Source organism: Pundamilia nyererei, unplaced genomic scaffold (assembly GCF_000239375.1).
Source record: "Pundamilia nyererei isolate P.nyererei 1_Seehausen unplaced genomic scaffold, PunNye1.0 scaffold00017, whole genome shotgun sequence".
Lineage (NCBI taxonomy): Eukaryota > Metazoa > Chordata > Actinopteri > Cichliformes > Cichlidae > Pundamilia > Pundamilia nyererei.
In genome coordinates, this window is record NW_005187418.1 from 2,680,974 (window position 1) to 2,694,416 (window position 13,443).

Here is a 13,443-nt window from a genome sequence, read left to right on the forward strand (position 1 = left end):
GTGTGGGGGTGGAGATTTTGGCGCTGACTATATGTGAAGTTCGGTGAGTGAATAAAGTTGTTGGAGTGAGACACTGAGACCTCTCCTGTCGTTGTTACATTACCTCCACACTACCAGCTTTTAGGCAAAGTGGCCTCCATATTGTGCATTTACATTGACATGCAATGTGTGAGTGTGGTTGATTTTGATTGGCTATTTACTGTTTCCATGGTTACAAATTGATCATTGGGAACAGTAGTCTTCCCTTCAGTGCGCCGTCCTGTTCTATTTTCATGTGGAAGAACTTGATGCATTTTAAAATGTCAAGCTTTGGATAAATGGCTCGGTACTAAAGCTGAGATTTGTCTAAAAGGATTAACAGTCCTCACAGAAGCTGTCATCTTCTTTTATTATTGTGAAGATAAGCATCACACTGTGCTTGCAAAATATTGGTTTGCAGGACCGGCATACTGATTTTTTTTTTTTTTTTAAACTCGAAGACTGAAAAGCTCATGACGAGAAAATGGAACAATACTTAAAGCTGAAACAGCTTTGCAAGAAAACGTAACAGCCTGTTAGTAAATATCCTTTTATGCGGTCTCAGAATGATTGCAGAGCAAACAAACAGACTCGTACTCGCTCCCTTTTCCATCACCTGCTTTTCTGATGGACTTGTGATTGAAGAGCAGAAAGTAATGGCATTTTATTTTTCAGTCAGGGCAAAAGTGAATCGAGTTTTCTTGATGTTGTGTGACACTTTTTTTTTTTTTATTTAACATGAGCTATTTTGCTTTTCTTCTGTAAAATAAAATAAAAATTCTAACAATAATCAGGGTCAGAGCTTCCTAGTTTTTTTGGTCCTAGACTGACTTCGAGAAGGCAGAGGGACAAACAGCTTATTACCTGGGTGGGTGGAGCCATCATCTGGACACAGCCAGCATACATTGTCATAGAACTGGGAGAGGAATTCCTACAATCCCCATTATTTACCTTTGCATACACTCATTGGGAACTTCATTAGTGACATCTGTTCATCTCCTTGTTAACACAAATTTCTTATGAGCCAGTCACTTGGCAGCAACTCAACGCATTCAGGCATGTAGACGTGGTCAAGATGACCTGCTGAATCTTAAACAGAAGTTCTTAGAATTGGGAGTAAAAATTAATTATGTGACTTTGAATGTTGCATGGTTGCCAGATAGACTGATCTTAGTATTTCTGAAACTGCTGATTTACTGCAGTTTCAAAAGAGAAAATATGCAGTAAATTGAAGTTTTCTGGATGAAACTGCCTTGTTGATATCAGCGGTTAGTGGAAAATGGTCAGACTGCTTCATGCTGACAGGCAACAGCAGCTCAAATATGCTCTTCTGCAACCGAAGCGAACCGAGCATCCTGAATACCCGACATGTTGTCCACACCAGGTGCTACTTCTAACAGCTAAGAGTAAGAGACTGAGGCTACAGGAGATATTATGCTGAAAATATTATATCATTATGTGACTCAAGGTGCACCTAATAAAGTGGCTAAGTGTAGACAGAAATGCCACCAAATCTCGTACATATGCAGATTCAACAAATACATCCTAGCATAGTATCACTGGGTTTATTCATCCTAAAAGCATCAGTTGTAGTAATCTGCTAAAATATGGAAACTCTGCCCCAAATCCAGTTATATTTCCAGGCATGTCCCACCGGGAGGAGGCCCCGGGGCAGACCCAGGACACGCTGGAGAGATTATATCTCTCGGCTGGCCTGGGAACGCCTTGGTATTCCCCCGGATAAGCTGGAGGAGGTGGCTGGGGAGAGGGAGGTCTGGGCCTCTTTGCTTAGGCTGCTGCCCCCGCGACCCGGCCCCGGACAAAGCGGATGAAAATGGATGGATGGATGGATCTTCCAAACATCTTCCAAACAAGCATCTGGGATGAAGGGGGCTTGTGTTGTATTCATTATGTGGTGAGACTCAAGAAAGAAGGAAAAAAGCCTCAAGGAACAGCTGATATTATTTAATGCTTTTAAAACTGCCGCATACGTAATCTGTTGTAAACATCTGCTGAACCTTTAAATCAGACATTGACCTCTCGGTGTGGCTGTGTGTCGCTGTGCACCAAAGCATGTCACAAGAATGAAGCTCATGTGAAGACATGTTATGCTGTTGAGGAAACAAGTCAGTCTCTCTCAGGCTGACAAGTTAGAAAAAGAGCATTTTTACTCCTCTTTGTATCACCTGTTCTTTTTGTGCATCACGATCGGAGGCAGGAATATTAATGAGAAGCTCATATACTGCCATTTGGAATCTCTGCTCCCTGCTTATCTTTTATTTGCTCAGACAAATTACTCAAGTAATGATGTTTGGCTCGGGTGATATTTTTATGCCCGTGTTTAAACACCACAACAATAGTAGTGCAATAAAGGTGCAACTGCTAAAGCCGGTTGTTGGCTATCAAAATAGATTAATCAATGCTGATAAAGAAATGAGCTGTCTAATACTCCAGTGCAATAAAGCCTTCCTAGTATGCGTTACTCCATGTAAGTCCTTTGTTTTGTTTAGCACTTAGGCGTTATCCAATGAGCTTCAAGCTCTGTGGATTTTCTTTCCGAATAGCATCTTCTTTTTGTGTTCCAACTCTTTCAGAATAAAGCACCGGGTTTTCATATAGCAAAACAAAAATCTGGAGAGGTGCTGTCTCCTTACATGTAGCAAAAGAACTTGTAAGGGAACGAGACTCACAGAGTGAGATCTTGGTTGGATGAGCCTACAAGTGCGTGAATAACGTTTACATTTTGATTTACATCAAGCTATAGCTTAGCAGGGTGCTGGTGTAGCTCACCTGGTTCAGCAGTTGACTATATGGTAAAGGGTACAGTGTGTGTGCCCCCTACCCTCTCCCTGATTTTCCAGTCTACACTCTAATAAAAACTCTAAAAATAGCTGTTAATTCTCAAATATGTTTAACATGTTGATCCTGAACGCAGCTCATTGCTTTAAGTCTGTTTTGGAGTTTGATTGATCCTTTATGATTCTTGGTGAGCTCAGCACGGTGCATTATGGAAAATGTCGCATGGGGAGTAAGACGCCGCTGAAGAGTTTGCTGCAATGACTGCTAGCGTTGTTAATAAGTTAAAGCTTGGTACGTCTGGACCCTTCTTGCACAAAATAAAGTATCATTAACTACAAACACCAACTTATTTCTCTTTTAAATAGATTTTATAATGTAGGTTTGCTGTCAGGTTTACCTCTTCTCTCTGCCACCTGTGAGGATGCATATTTATCCCTCCCCAAGTCCTAAGAGCTGGGTTAGCATATGGGTTAACTGAACAATCAAATGCATGGCTGCCAAACTCGATCACTCTTGTCAAATGAAGAGTATTGGTTGCAGAAACGTACATTTCTTCAACTTAGAGCTAATTTATCGAAGCGATCCGGTGTGAAGTTGTGTGTGATTGGATGATGGTACAATCCTTTTTTTTTTTTTTTCCGTTTGATCAGTCCATGAGTAGTAAGGCTTGGCCTCTCTGGTTCATTCTGTTAAAAATTAAAGGCCTTTTAATAGACCTCCCTGCTTTACAAGCATTAGGTAGCACTAACAAACTGCTTCTGAAATTAGTTCACTGAGATTAGGTGTGGTGAGGTCTTGTGTAAGTTTTTAGGTCCATTATTTTATTGGCTACCACTGGAAGGAGACGCTAATGCTGTTCCCAAGCCCTGATAGATTGGGGGTGGGTTGCATCACAAACCTGGACAATAAGGAAAACACCCAGATCCATCTGCTGTAGCGACCCTTTAGGGAAAAAAGTGTAGCCAAAAGTACCTTTCAAGTTATTAGCTGTCACCGTGGTTTTTTGTGTGTTCCCAGCATAAAATGAAAACGAGAATAATCAATCCACGTAGCCTCTGCATATCTTTATATTTTAATTTGTGAAGCAGCAACAGCTGTGAGACAACATCTAACACCCAAAGGCCACCATTTCTGTTTCTCATTCCCGTTGATTGTGCCGCCAACAAGCTGTCTTTTAATGAATAACTTCATCATTATCTTTTCAGTGCAAGATATGATTTTATGTGTGCTGCCTGTCAGGTCAAGAGGAAAAGTGTCAGTGGTGATGTGCGTCTGCGACTGAAAGTCATCAGATAATGATACAAGCTATGGAAATATATCTAGTATGCCAAACAGAAGATTATGATGTAAAGATACCAAGTGTGTTCAGTTGTGTGTGGATGTCTCAGTCAGAGCTTTGAACGTATTTCTTTACCTGTCACATTGTTAACTACGCTTGGGAGGCATCTGTTTTCCGGACTTTGTTATTCTCTTGACATATAAGCATGTGAACGTATTTGTGTGTACGTAACAGTAGCGTCCTTAAAAAGGATCCTGATGTTTTGCACTGTTGACATTAGCTGTATTCAGATTATTGTTACTATTATTATACTTACTTATTTTTAACTTTTTGCTGTGATCAATGATGATTCTGAGGCCTCATTTACCTTGGAAGTCAAAGGAGAATTGCAGTGGGCAAGGCAACGACGAACTCATTGGATAAGGTCTTCAAATCTAAGGACATTTCTTAGCCGATGAAAACATTGATTTTCACTTTTTTTTTTCTCCATGGGGACCTATAGTTGGGGAAAGTTTTCCTGGGGTAAACAGGACAGTCGACAAATTGTACGTGGTGCTGTAGAAGGATTTTATTAAAACCATAGACAGCCACCAGAAGGACCAACAAATCAATCTTGGAAGAAATCAAGCCATCAACGTCACTGGAAAGACAAAAGATACGACACGCCAACTTTGAACATGTCATCAGAACAGAATAGTCATTAAAAAAGGACGTCGTTATTGGAAGAACAGTAGGAAAAAGGCAATGCGTTGGTTCAGCGCCATTAAAACAATGACAAGAAGACTTCAAACTCACACAGGATCAATGTTGCTGTACAATCCACCAGATTTAGATTTCTGAGGTGAATCTTTGCAGAGCCTATAACATATCCTTGTAAAAAGAGGATGACTGATATTTTCTGGCTGGAAATCAAACAAGAGGAACTGACAGTACCGGACAGCTCATTGACAATAGTAGCGGACTGTGTCGACCCTACATGTAGTTGTGCATAAATCCCCAGGAAGGCCCAACCTTTTGCCTTCTTGTAGGAGTTGTGAAACTTGCCATGTCATTGGCATATTTTCTGACTACATTCTGGTTGAACTATTGTCTTCAATTTCAGAAACTCACATGCATTCATCTTAGCCTGTAGCCCCGCTCGTGTGATGCTGTAAAACAGACTTTTTTTTGTGCTTGTTTCTATTTTCACACAGTACACATTAATGTGGGCACCAACCTCTGCACCCCCCACCTCTCACAGGGTGTGAGGTACAGCATCTTATGAACATGGGCATGTGTTAAACATTTTTGCAGTTTATATACAATTAAATGCTAATAGAGTGGGAGGCTGGAGAGTTGGAGGGAGTTAAATAGCTGAAAGCATGAAGTCATGCAGAGCGAGGATACAGAGGTCAGCACAGTTGTACGCATCGCCTATGGGGAGAGGTAGGCCATGGCTATACATGATTAGAGCGTGCGTGAAACTATTGTGAGCATAAATTTACTGGCATGCCTAGCTGAGCTATTGCGAGGCTCAATTATCTGTGGTTGTTCGTCCATGTAGCTGAGTCCCATACTCTTGCATTCACTGCCTGTATGTATTAATTAATCATTTCAATCCCCCTTTTTCACGATCAAAAAATAAGCTAAATAAAATCGAGCCATTTTGAGTTGGCGTTTTTATCAGACTGAGTTAGTGTTGTCCGAAACACAAACACACACAAAACATTATTTAATTTGCTTCTACCAGATCACTTCAGTTGATCTGATATAAAGGGCCTGTTCAGAATAAAACAACTCAATGTTAAATATAATTTACTTTAGTGGTCATATATAAAGACCAGCTCTATTATGCTTATAGCCTTTAGAAAAAGTGCAGGTATGCCTAGCGTGTGTGCTCTCTCTCAGCTTGCTTTTTACTTGGCGTTCATCAGCATCGCCACGAGTTTGCAAGTACCTTGATGGTATTTGTTGAAGCATGAGTGGTAATGAGTGGTAATTATTCAGTTTTTCTAATGCGACTGATTAAAATATTTAACTTGGCCGAGATGTCTTTTTGTACAAAGTGTAATGAAGCCAAGCAGACAGTAAAGTGAATACCTGCATAGTGTACTGGAGAGCTGTATACTCCATATACCTGCCCCTTTGAAAGTTCGGCAACATTCATGCTATAACGGCGCTTTGATGCCTTTGGCCAAAGCCTCGAGTTAGACAATTCATTTGGCTGAAGGATTAGACTGCTAAGCTTTTTAGTGGTAAGCTGGTCACATGAAGATCTAAAATTGGTTTTGATAGACAAGAAAACCTTGCGCCTCCTTTGGGGATTTTCCTCTCTTGAACTCCCAGACTCCTCCCATGTCATCCCTGACTTAGCAGTACATGCATGCTTCAGTGGCCATGTGGATTTGCTTGTGCTCGAGTTGTGGCTATCTGTAGGATTTGGCTCACAGGATTCCTCTGAAAGCCTTTTCACTCCCTGGAACTTTTGGCCTGGTGAATGTTTTGCTTTTGTTGGCAAAGACACGAAGAATCACAGATTGTCTCTTCTGATTGCAGAGTCTGCGAAGACCTGTATTGGGATAAAAGCTGTATTCAAATCTAAAGAAAGGGCACTGAAGTGAAGGCAGCTGACAACCAAGGTAAGAAAAAGTTTGCATGGCTTTGTGTACAACGCTGGCGGCTTGTATTAACTGTCAGACTTCGTCAATGGGATCTGTTAGTGTAATGGTACTGTGATATATTGACAGTGAAAAGCCTGGTTGGTGTTACTTTTCCACTGGAACACAGTGTCTCATTTCCACAGGTACAGAGTTGATGGGGTTTTTTTATGGTTGTTTTTCGGGAGACTTCTGTATATATAGTACATATGAACTGTACACTTATTGACTGGCACTGACATGTTTGTCAGGTTCCCATGGTTTCCACCTGTCAAGAATGTCCAGAACATTGGAAAACGATCAAAAATAATCTATCCAGAGCATTTCCTCATCTTTCCAGACGAGCTATGTTAGCAAACCTGATTCTATTTGCCACCTAAGCACCTCAAGGGTCACATGTGTTGTATGAACAAGCTCCAGACTTCATTTACAAAGGAAATCGCATGCTAGATAGTTTTGCATTTTGCATGTGCTTAATGATTCTTACATATGCTGTTTCCTGTGTATGCAGCTTTTTCAGTGTGGCAAATGAAGGAAACTACACTTTGAGAACAATAACAGTGTGTTTGGGCAGTGCATTATGCGTGCTATGCAAACACATTCTCAACTGGTGCAACATCCCTGTAGGGTTGTGGAGGGTTGAGGAATCACTCAGTCTTGACAAGACAGTAAATGTGGACATGGTGGAATTAACCTTGTTCTGCAACACATTTTCTGGGCCAGCTTTTCTTTTTTTGTCTGCTGGCAGCTGGTCAGCATATCGTCTGACAGTTTACATTCCTGAAGTTGCAACAGTCAACGATTTTCCCCAAGAGCGGTGTCTTGCACCGTGTTGGATTTTTGCCTTTTATCATAACTGCTACATGTTAACATGCTGTGCCTCATTGACGAGTCGTGTCTTTGATTCAAAGCGGCGTTCCTGATGACTGATGATCTCTTTCTTGCTTTATGCATGTTCTCACTGTCTAACACCACCCTGGTTGATGGAGTAATTGGAAGAAGTCTGCTGAATCCTAATCAGGTTTTGAGTCTGATACAGAAGAAGTAAAAGTGAAAGATTCATATGTAATGACTTCTGTTGGCTGAGGAGTAGGAAACAATCAAGCTTTGAGCTGCAACCTAATAAATGTTAACAGCCTGTGTCTACAATCGGAAAGTGAGAGTAACCGCATATCTAACGTTGATTAAATAAATGCATTAGAATGAGAGCTGGAGGCTGCTGACATTTCCAAGCTTTTATTTCTTTAGCTAATTCTCCAAATGCAGGTGGTCCCAGGTCAGAACTTGAAGTTGACAAGCTTGAATTACAGATTTGATATAAATCAGAGATTAACATAGAGACTCTGACATGTGGAACCGATATGGTGTTATTAGGTCCATTGTTTTTCTGAGGATTTATAACTCAGTCGGTCACAATCGGAGGGCGGCTTTGGGCACTGACGCATGGATCTATATCTTTACTTACTTTGGCTGATTACTGTCATCACTTTGCAGAGCCAAATTTCATTTTGACATTTGGGATAATGGCAGGAACATGCTCCTCTGCACTGTATAAAAGCATTCATACTGTAGATAAAGGGTAGATATGAAGCAGAGAAATTCAGGGTCCAATCATCTACAGCAGCTGAACGCATTGAATTAAAATTGTTAAAAAATGCTGAATGAAATTTTAAATAAGGTAGGGAAAAGTAGGAGAAGTTTGAATATTTTTGGAGATTGTACTATCTATATAGCTGAATCATCCAGGTTTGACTGTATGATGGTGGGTGCCACAGATGGATGTGCTTCTCTTTTGAAACCTAACTGCACATTGCTACGATGCCACGTTGTTGATTGTTTAGTGTGGGAGCACTCCTACACACTTACATTGATCTGAACATTTTTGTTTCCTTTGTACCCAAAAAAATGTAAAAGTTGTGTGATAGCATCTGGCTACGTCAAAGAGCTAACTAGCATCATAATTATTAGAAAGTTGTCAACTGCTGCTTCCCCATTTCTATAGTTCTCTAATTCTGTGTGTATTGTTAGTTGCTTTGAAGTTCTTCCTCTTTTTGATATCACATTGTTTGAATTTACTACATACAGTGGGAAAGTTACCCCACCTCCTACTAGTTTTTAAAGGTATAGTTACATAGTGAATAGGACATAAAATGGTCATTTTCGGTTGGATTTTATTGTACTCAAAGCTGAGTCCATTAGCCTGCATCACACTTTAAGATTTGTTTTAGTGACAGAAATAGTAGTTTTTGTAACAATCAATCCATCCATCCATTCATCCATGATCTGCCGTCATCTGTTTTATAAGGGGCAATAGTCCAGGCAGAGATACCCAGTAGCAGAAACGCCTAAAATACCTCACCTAGAAGACACCTGGTTAGGTGCCTGAACCACCTTCAAATAGTGGCTCTCTGAGGCCCTCTTGAATGACTAAGCTCTTTCCTCTGTCTCTCAGGCAGAGCCTAGACACCCTTTAGGTACAGACTGATAGAATGAGATCACAGCAGAAATGAGCTTTCTCAAGAGCAGGTGAGGATAGGAACGCAGATCATCTGGTAAATCTGCAGCTTTGCCGTCCTGCTCTTCACCGCAATAGACTGATACACAGTCTGCGTTATTGTTGTGTCGTGTCAATCTACTGCTCAAGTCTTGCCTCACTTGTGAGCAAGATCCAGAGATGCTCAAACTCCTCTACTTGGAAGAAATGGTTAGAAATCTTTCTAATAGCTTAAAATGTGTCAAATATAGGGCGTTATTACTTCTGCGTCATTACTTCTGACTAAAAAGGGTGGAACTGATATTTAGGTGTGGTACTGAGATTATGTATTTCAATTGCATTTTGATTAGAAACAGAATGATGACGTGACGCACATTATAGTAGGTATCAGTGCAAACATATCAAGTGCATTTTAGATACATAAAAAAACCCTTTCTAAAATGGGCCTGCCTTCTGACATAAACTTGAATCAAAGTTCTTGACTCAAATGGTCAGGTTTGCTGGCTGTGTGAGAACACAGATTACCCATAACACACAGATAAACTCTGTAACAGCAAGATAAATATCTGTAGTTGACAGAGCCTACCACAGTTTATGAATTGTAGTACTGACTAAAAATGAAACGCTTGGCGTCTGAGTGTTTTGTAGTTTGCTAATTGCTATTAAACCAGAAACCACAATGCAATCCTTTTCTAATTATAGTCAATTGACTTTTCTGTTGTGCTGCGCCGAGCGACTAAATCAAAACAAAGCAACCTCTGTCAGCGGATTGAGCGTCGGGCATCGCCTCTGTATACCCTCGTGGCTCTCAGGTGGCAGAGAGAACGAGCAGATCCACTCCCTCCCCATCTGTCGTGCCCGTCAGGGGAATCACCTTCTCGCTCTGGCACGCACTTGCAAACAGACGCACATACACATCCACCTGGGAATGCATTCACAGCTACAATCATAAACAAGAGCAAGCATAATCAAATGAGCATCCACAAGCTCACAGTCGCTGATAAAACAAATGGGACGCATTCCGATTCACGCAAAGATAATCTGTGAGCTTTGCTTATCTGCAGACAGGATGTACCTGGGGATGTGTAAAGCAGGATAGGCAAAGTGTGAGTGGGCTGAAAGCCAGTGGCTGAATTGCTTTTTTTCTTTGACAGTTTGACTCACCACCTGCCTGGGTAATCCCAGCGTTCGCTTTTGGACAACTCGCGTACCAAGCAGCAGTTTCACTTTGATTGAATTGAATTCGTCAGATGGCCATTCAGGTCTTTGCTGCCACTAACGGGAAGACGTAAACTGTATGACAGTCAAAGCTGCGTAGAAGAGAGACACAGTGACATTTAAACTGAAACCATTTCAGTCAGACAGATGAGCGTTCAGGCTGTCTCTGTATTAATGCTGTCTCCTTTTCTGTGACATTTGAATGAGCTTTTTTCCCCCCTCCACATTGGTGATCAATAAAGTAACTTAATAACCTGCCTCGAGACTCTAGGACGATTGGACAGAATAGAGTAACGTCAATGTAGTGCAGTTTTATTCTGCAAGGAAGCAAGGGATTCATTTGATATTTCCAGGAACAATGGAAACAATAACTGGATAATGACACTGACTAATACCAGGTGCGGGTTTACCTGCGTTTTGGCTGGAAACATGGCTGGGTGTCAGTGACGCAGTAGAGACATGACACTGTTATCTTATTGTGGGTTTTTTTCTTTCTTTCTTTTTGTGCAGCGCAAGTGCTCTTTGCTTTCCAGCATATGGGTTTATTGTGTTGTAAACAAGGGGCAGCTATAATGTTAGGCTGCAGCATTATCGAGGTAGCGTGTGTGGTATTTTTATGAAACTGTGTGGTTTTTAGGACGGCTCTCTCATTCACTCACAGGAAGTGGTTTTTGCCTCTGCAAAGCACAAAATGTTCCTCTTTTGCGGGTCTCTTGATACTTATTTCATTCATTTCTTTGTGATCACGCCAACATCTGTATTAAAGACGAGCTCTGCTTGGGGTCAAAGCGGAAAAGTGCAAACCGCAATTGGTAAAGATTAGAAAGGTTTTGTGGTGTAACGTAGCTACCCCTGAGGGCCGCGTTTGTATTTGAACTGTAGTTTATTGGTGCTGCACAGAAAAAAAGATAACGTGAAATATATATTAAATATATTTTACCAACACAGCCTGTTTAGATTGTCTTTCAACTGCATTCTTTTCATTACATGATTTGTACTGCTTTGTTGTAGACATTGAAGATAACTGGCACAATGGCACAACAGGGAAGGAAATAGTACTCAGCACCATCTACTCTTCTTCCTGTCCTTTGTTTATTGGCCCCACTTCAGTGCTAGACTTTTAATCTTCATATATGAAGGTGCTCTAGTTAAAAGTTAAAGTCCAGAGAAGCCTGCACTCACCGAGATGCACTCGCTCACCCTCTGAAATACTTGCTGTGTGGCCCAAACGCAAAATAAACAGACCAGACGAGAGACACACCGGGAGTATATTTCCCACTTCGAGCAGCACGGGGAGAAAGAAGTGACGAGAGAGGGAGAGCCTTGTTCACATACACTCACTAACCATTTCATTAGGTATACTATACTTAGTATTGAGTGTGAGCCCGTTTTCCCCTTAATTCCTCATGGCATGGATTCAACAGTCCTGAGAGAGTTTGGGCCGTATCGACATGACAGCATGTCACATTTCCTGCAGGTCTGTAATGTAAATCTCCTGTTTGACTACATCCTAAAGGTGCTCTGTATGATTGAGATTTAGTGACTCAGTTTCCTCAGCTGACAGGCGTGGCAGTCGGTGTGGTCTACTGGTGCTGTAGCCCATCTGTTTCAACATTTTGGGCGTATCCTGCATATCTTGGCTGTAATGAGTGGCTATTTGAGTTACTGTTGCCTTGCTGTCACCTTGAGGTGTCTTTAGAGATGCAGCAGTAACTCAAATGAGCAGACGCTCTTCTGCAACTGAGGTATGCAGACGAGCATCTGATTATTGCCTAATTATGGTGCTGTTGCTTATCACCTTGAAGCAGTCCTCTGAACTCTGGCATTAATGAGGCGTTTTTGCCCATAGAACCGCTGCATACTGGGTAGGGATGGTTGTGTGGGAAAATCCCAGCAGAGCAGCGGTTTCTGATATCCAAATGTGTCTGTAATCACACAGTTGCTTTAACCTCTGATTTAAAATTCAAAACAATAGAAATGTAAAAGTGCAGAGGTGCTAGCCTGAGGTTGCACGGTATGAAACAAAGCAGAGCTAAACACAATCCACAGTTCTGATAGCTTGTTTTAATCGACCAGCTATCGCAAAATGAAAATCTGGATCTCATATCATAACTGATTTAACATTTTTCTGGGGGGAATAAAAGCTGCATCAGAAGAAGAAAGCCAAACATAGATTCAATTCTGTAGCTTTAAGTCCTGCACAATCTCAACATTTTAACAATAAATGAACCAAAATTTCATTTGCAAATGCTTTTGAGGGACTCCTCAAACATGTTTACATTGACTTGTTTTGCTATCGTGTTACACTGTCATTGAAAAAAATGACGTTAGATTCATGTAAAATAGGCAGCAGCTCTCAGCACAGGCAGTGCACTTTAATCGACTACAGAACTGACTTCTCTTTTATATTCCTCCCACTTTGTAAGCCATGATTGCAGCCACATGCCGTTGTTCCATTCAGATCACATACTGCAACACTAAGTCTTCACCAGGCTCTTTGAATTGCTTGTCACTGCAACAGCTCCTGTCGGACAGCCAACTGTACTTCCTGGTGTGAAACAGATATGATTGTATCGACTGCTATCTAGTTTCAAAGTAACAATGAGGCAGTTCTTTTAGCAACCCAAGCTGGAAACATTTTTCTAAGTTCACAGGTTTCACGGGGAGCTTGTGTTTCCATACACCGCAGCGGCAGCAAATCTGACAGGAATACAAGTTTCTTTAAATGTTGACATTTTAATGCATCCATATAACAGACAGGTTAGTGGAGTCCTGAGGTTTTGCACACTCAAAATAACGAACATGGTCGTGCAGCTTTTTCCAAAATAGCATTATGTGTAAACAGTCTGTCACGTGTCAAAAACCAGCCGAGGGGGCCAGAACTACTCCACTAATAAAAGTCATTAATTACTCTAATTTGTCTACTTTGTAAAAATCTTGAGCCACCCCCCTTTTCTTTATGTTTTGTTTCCAAGGAGCCAGACCCTCTTGTAATTTTT

At 41.1% G+C, this 13,443-nt stretch overlaps 1 protein-coding gene across 1 annotated transcript in view; it reads left to right on the plus strand.

The window, feature by feature from the left end:
- Positions 1-13,443, plus strand: part of LOC102214383 (thyroid hormone receptor alpha-B) — a 158,572-nt gene that overhangs the window by 22,751 nt on the left and 122,378 nt on the right. Inside the window, exon 2 of the mRNA XM_005725832.1 lies at positions 6,632-6,714. The gene's annotated coding sequence lies outside the window, so the exon portion shown is untranslated. The remainder of the gene's footprint in view (positions 1-6,631; positions 6,715-13,443) is intronic.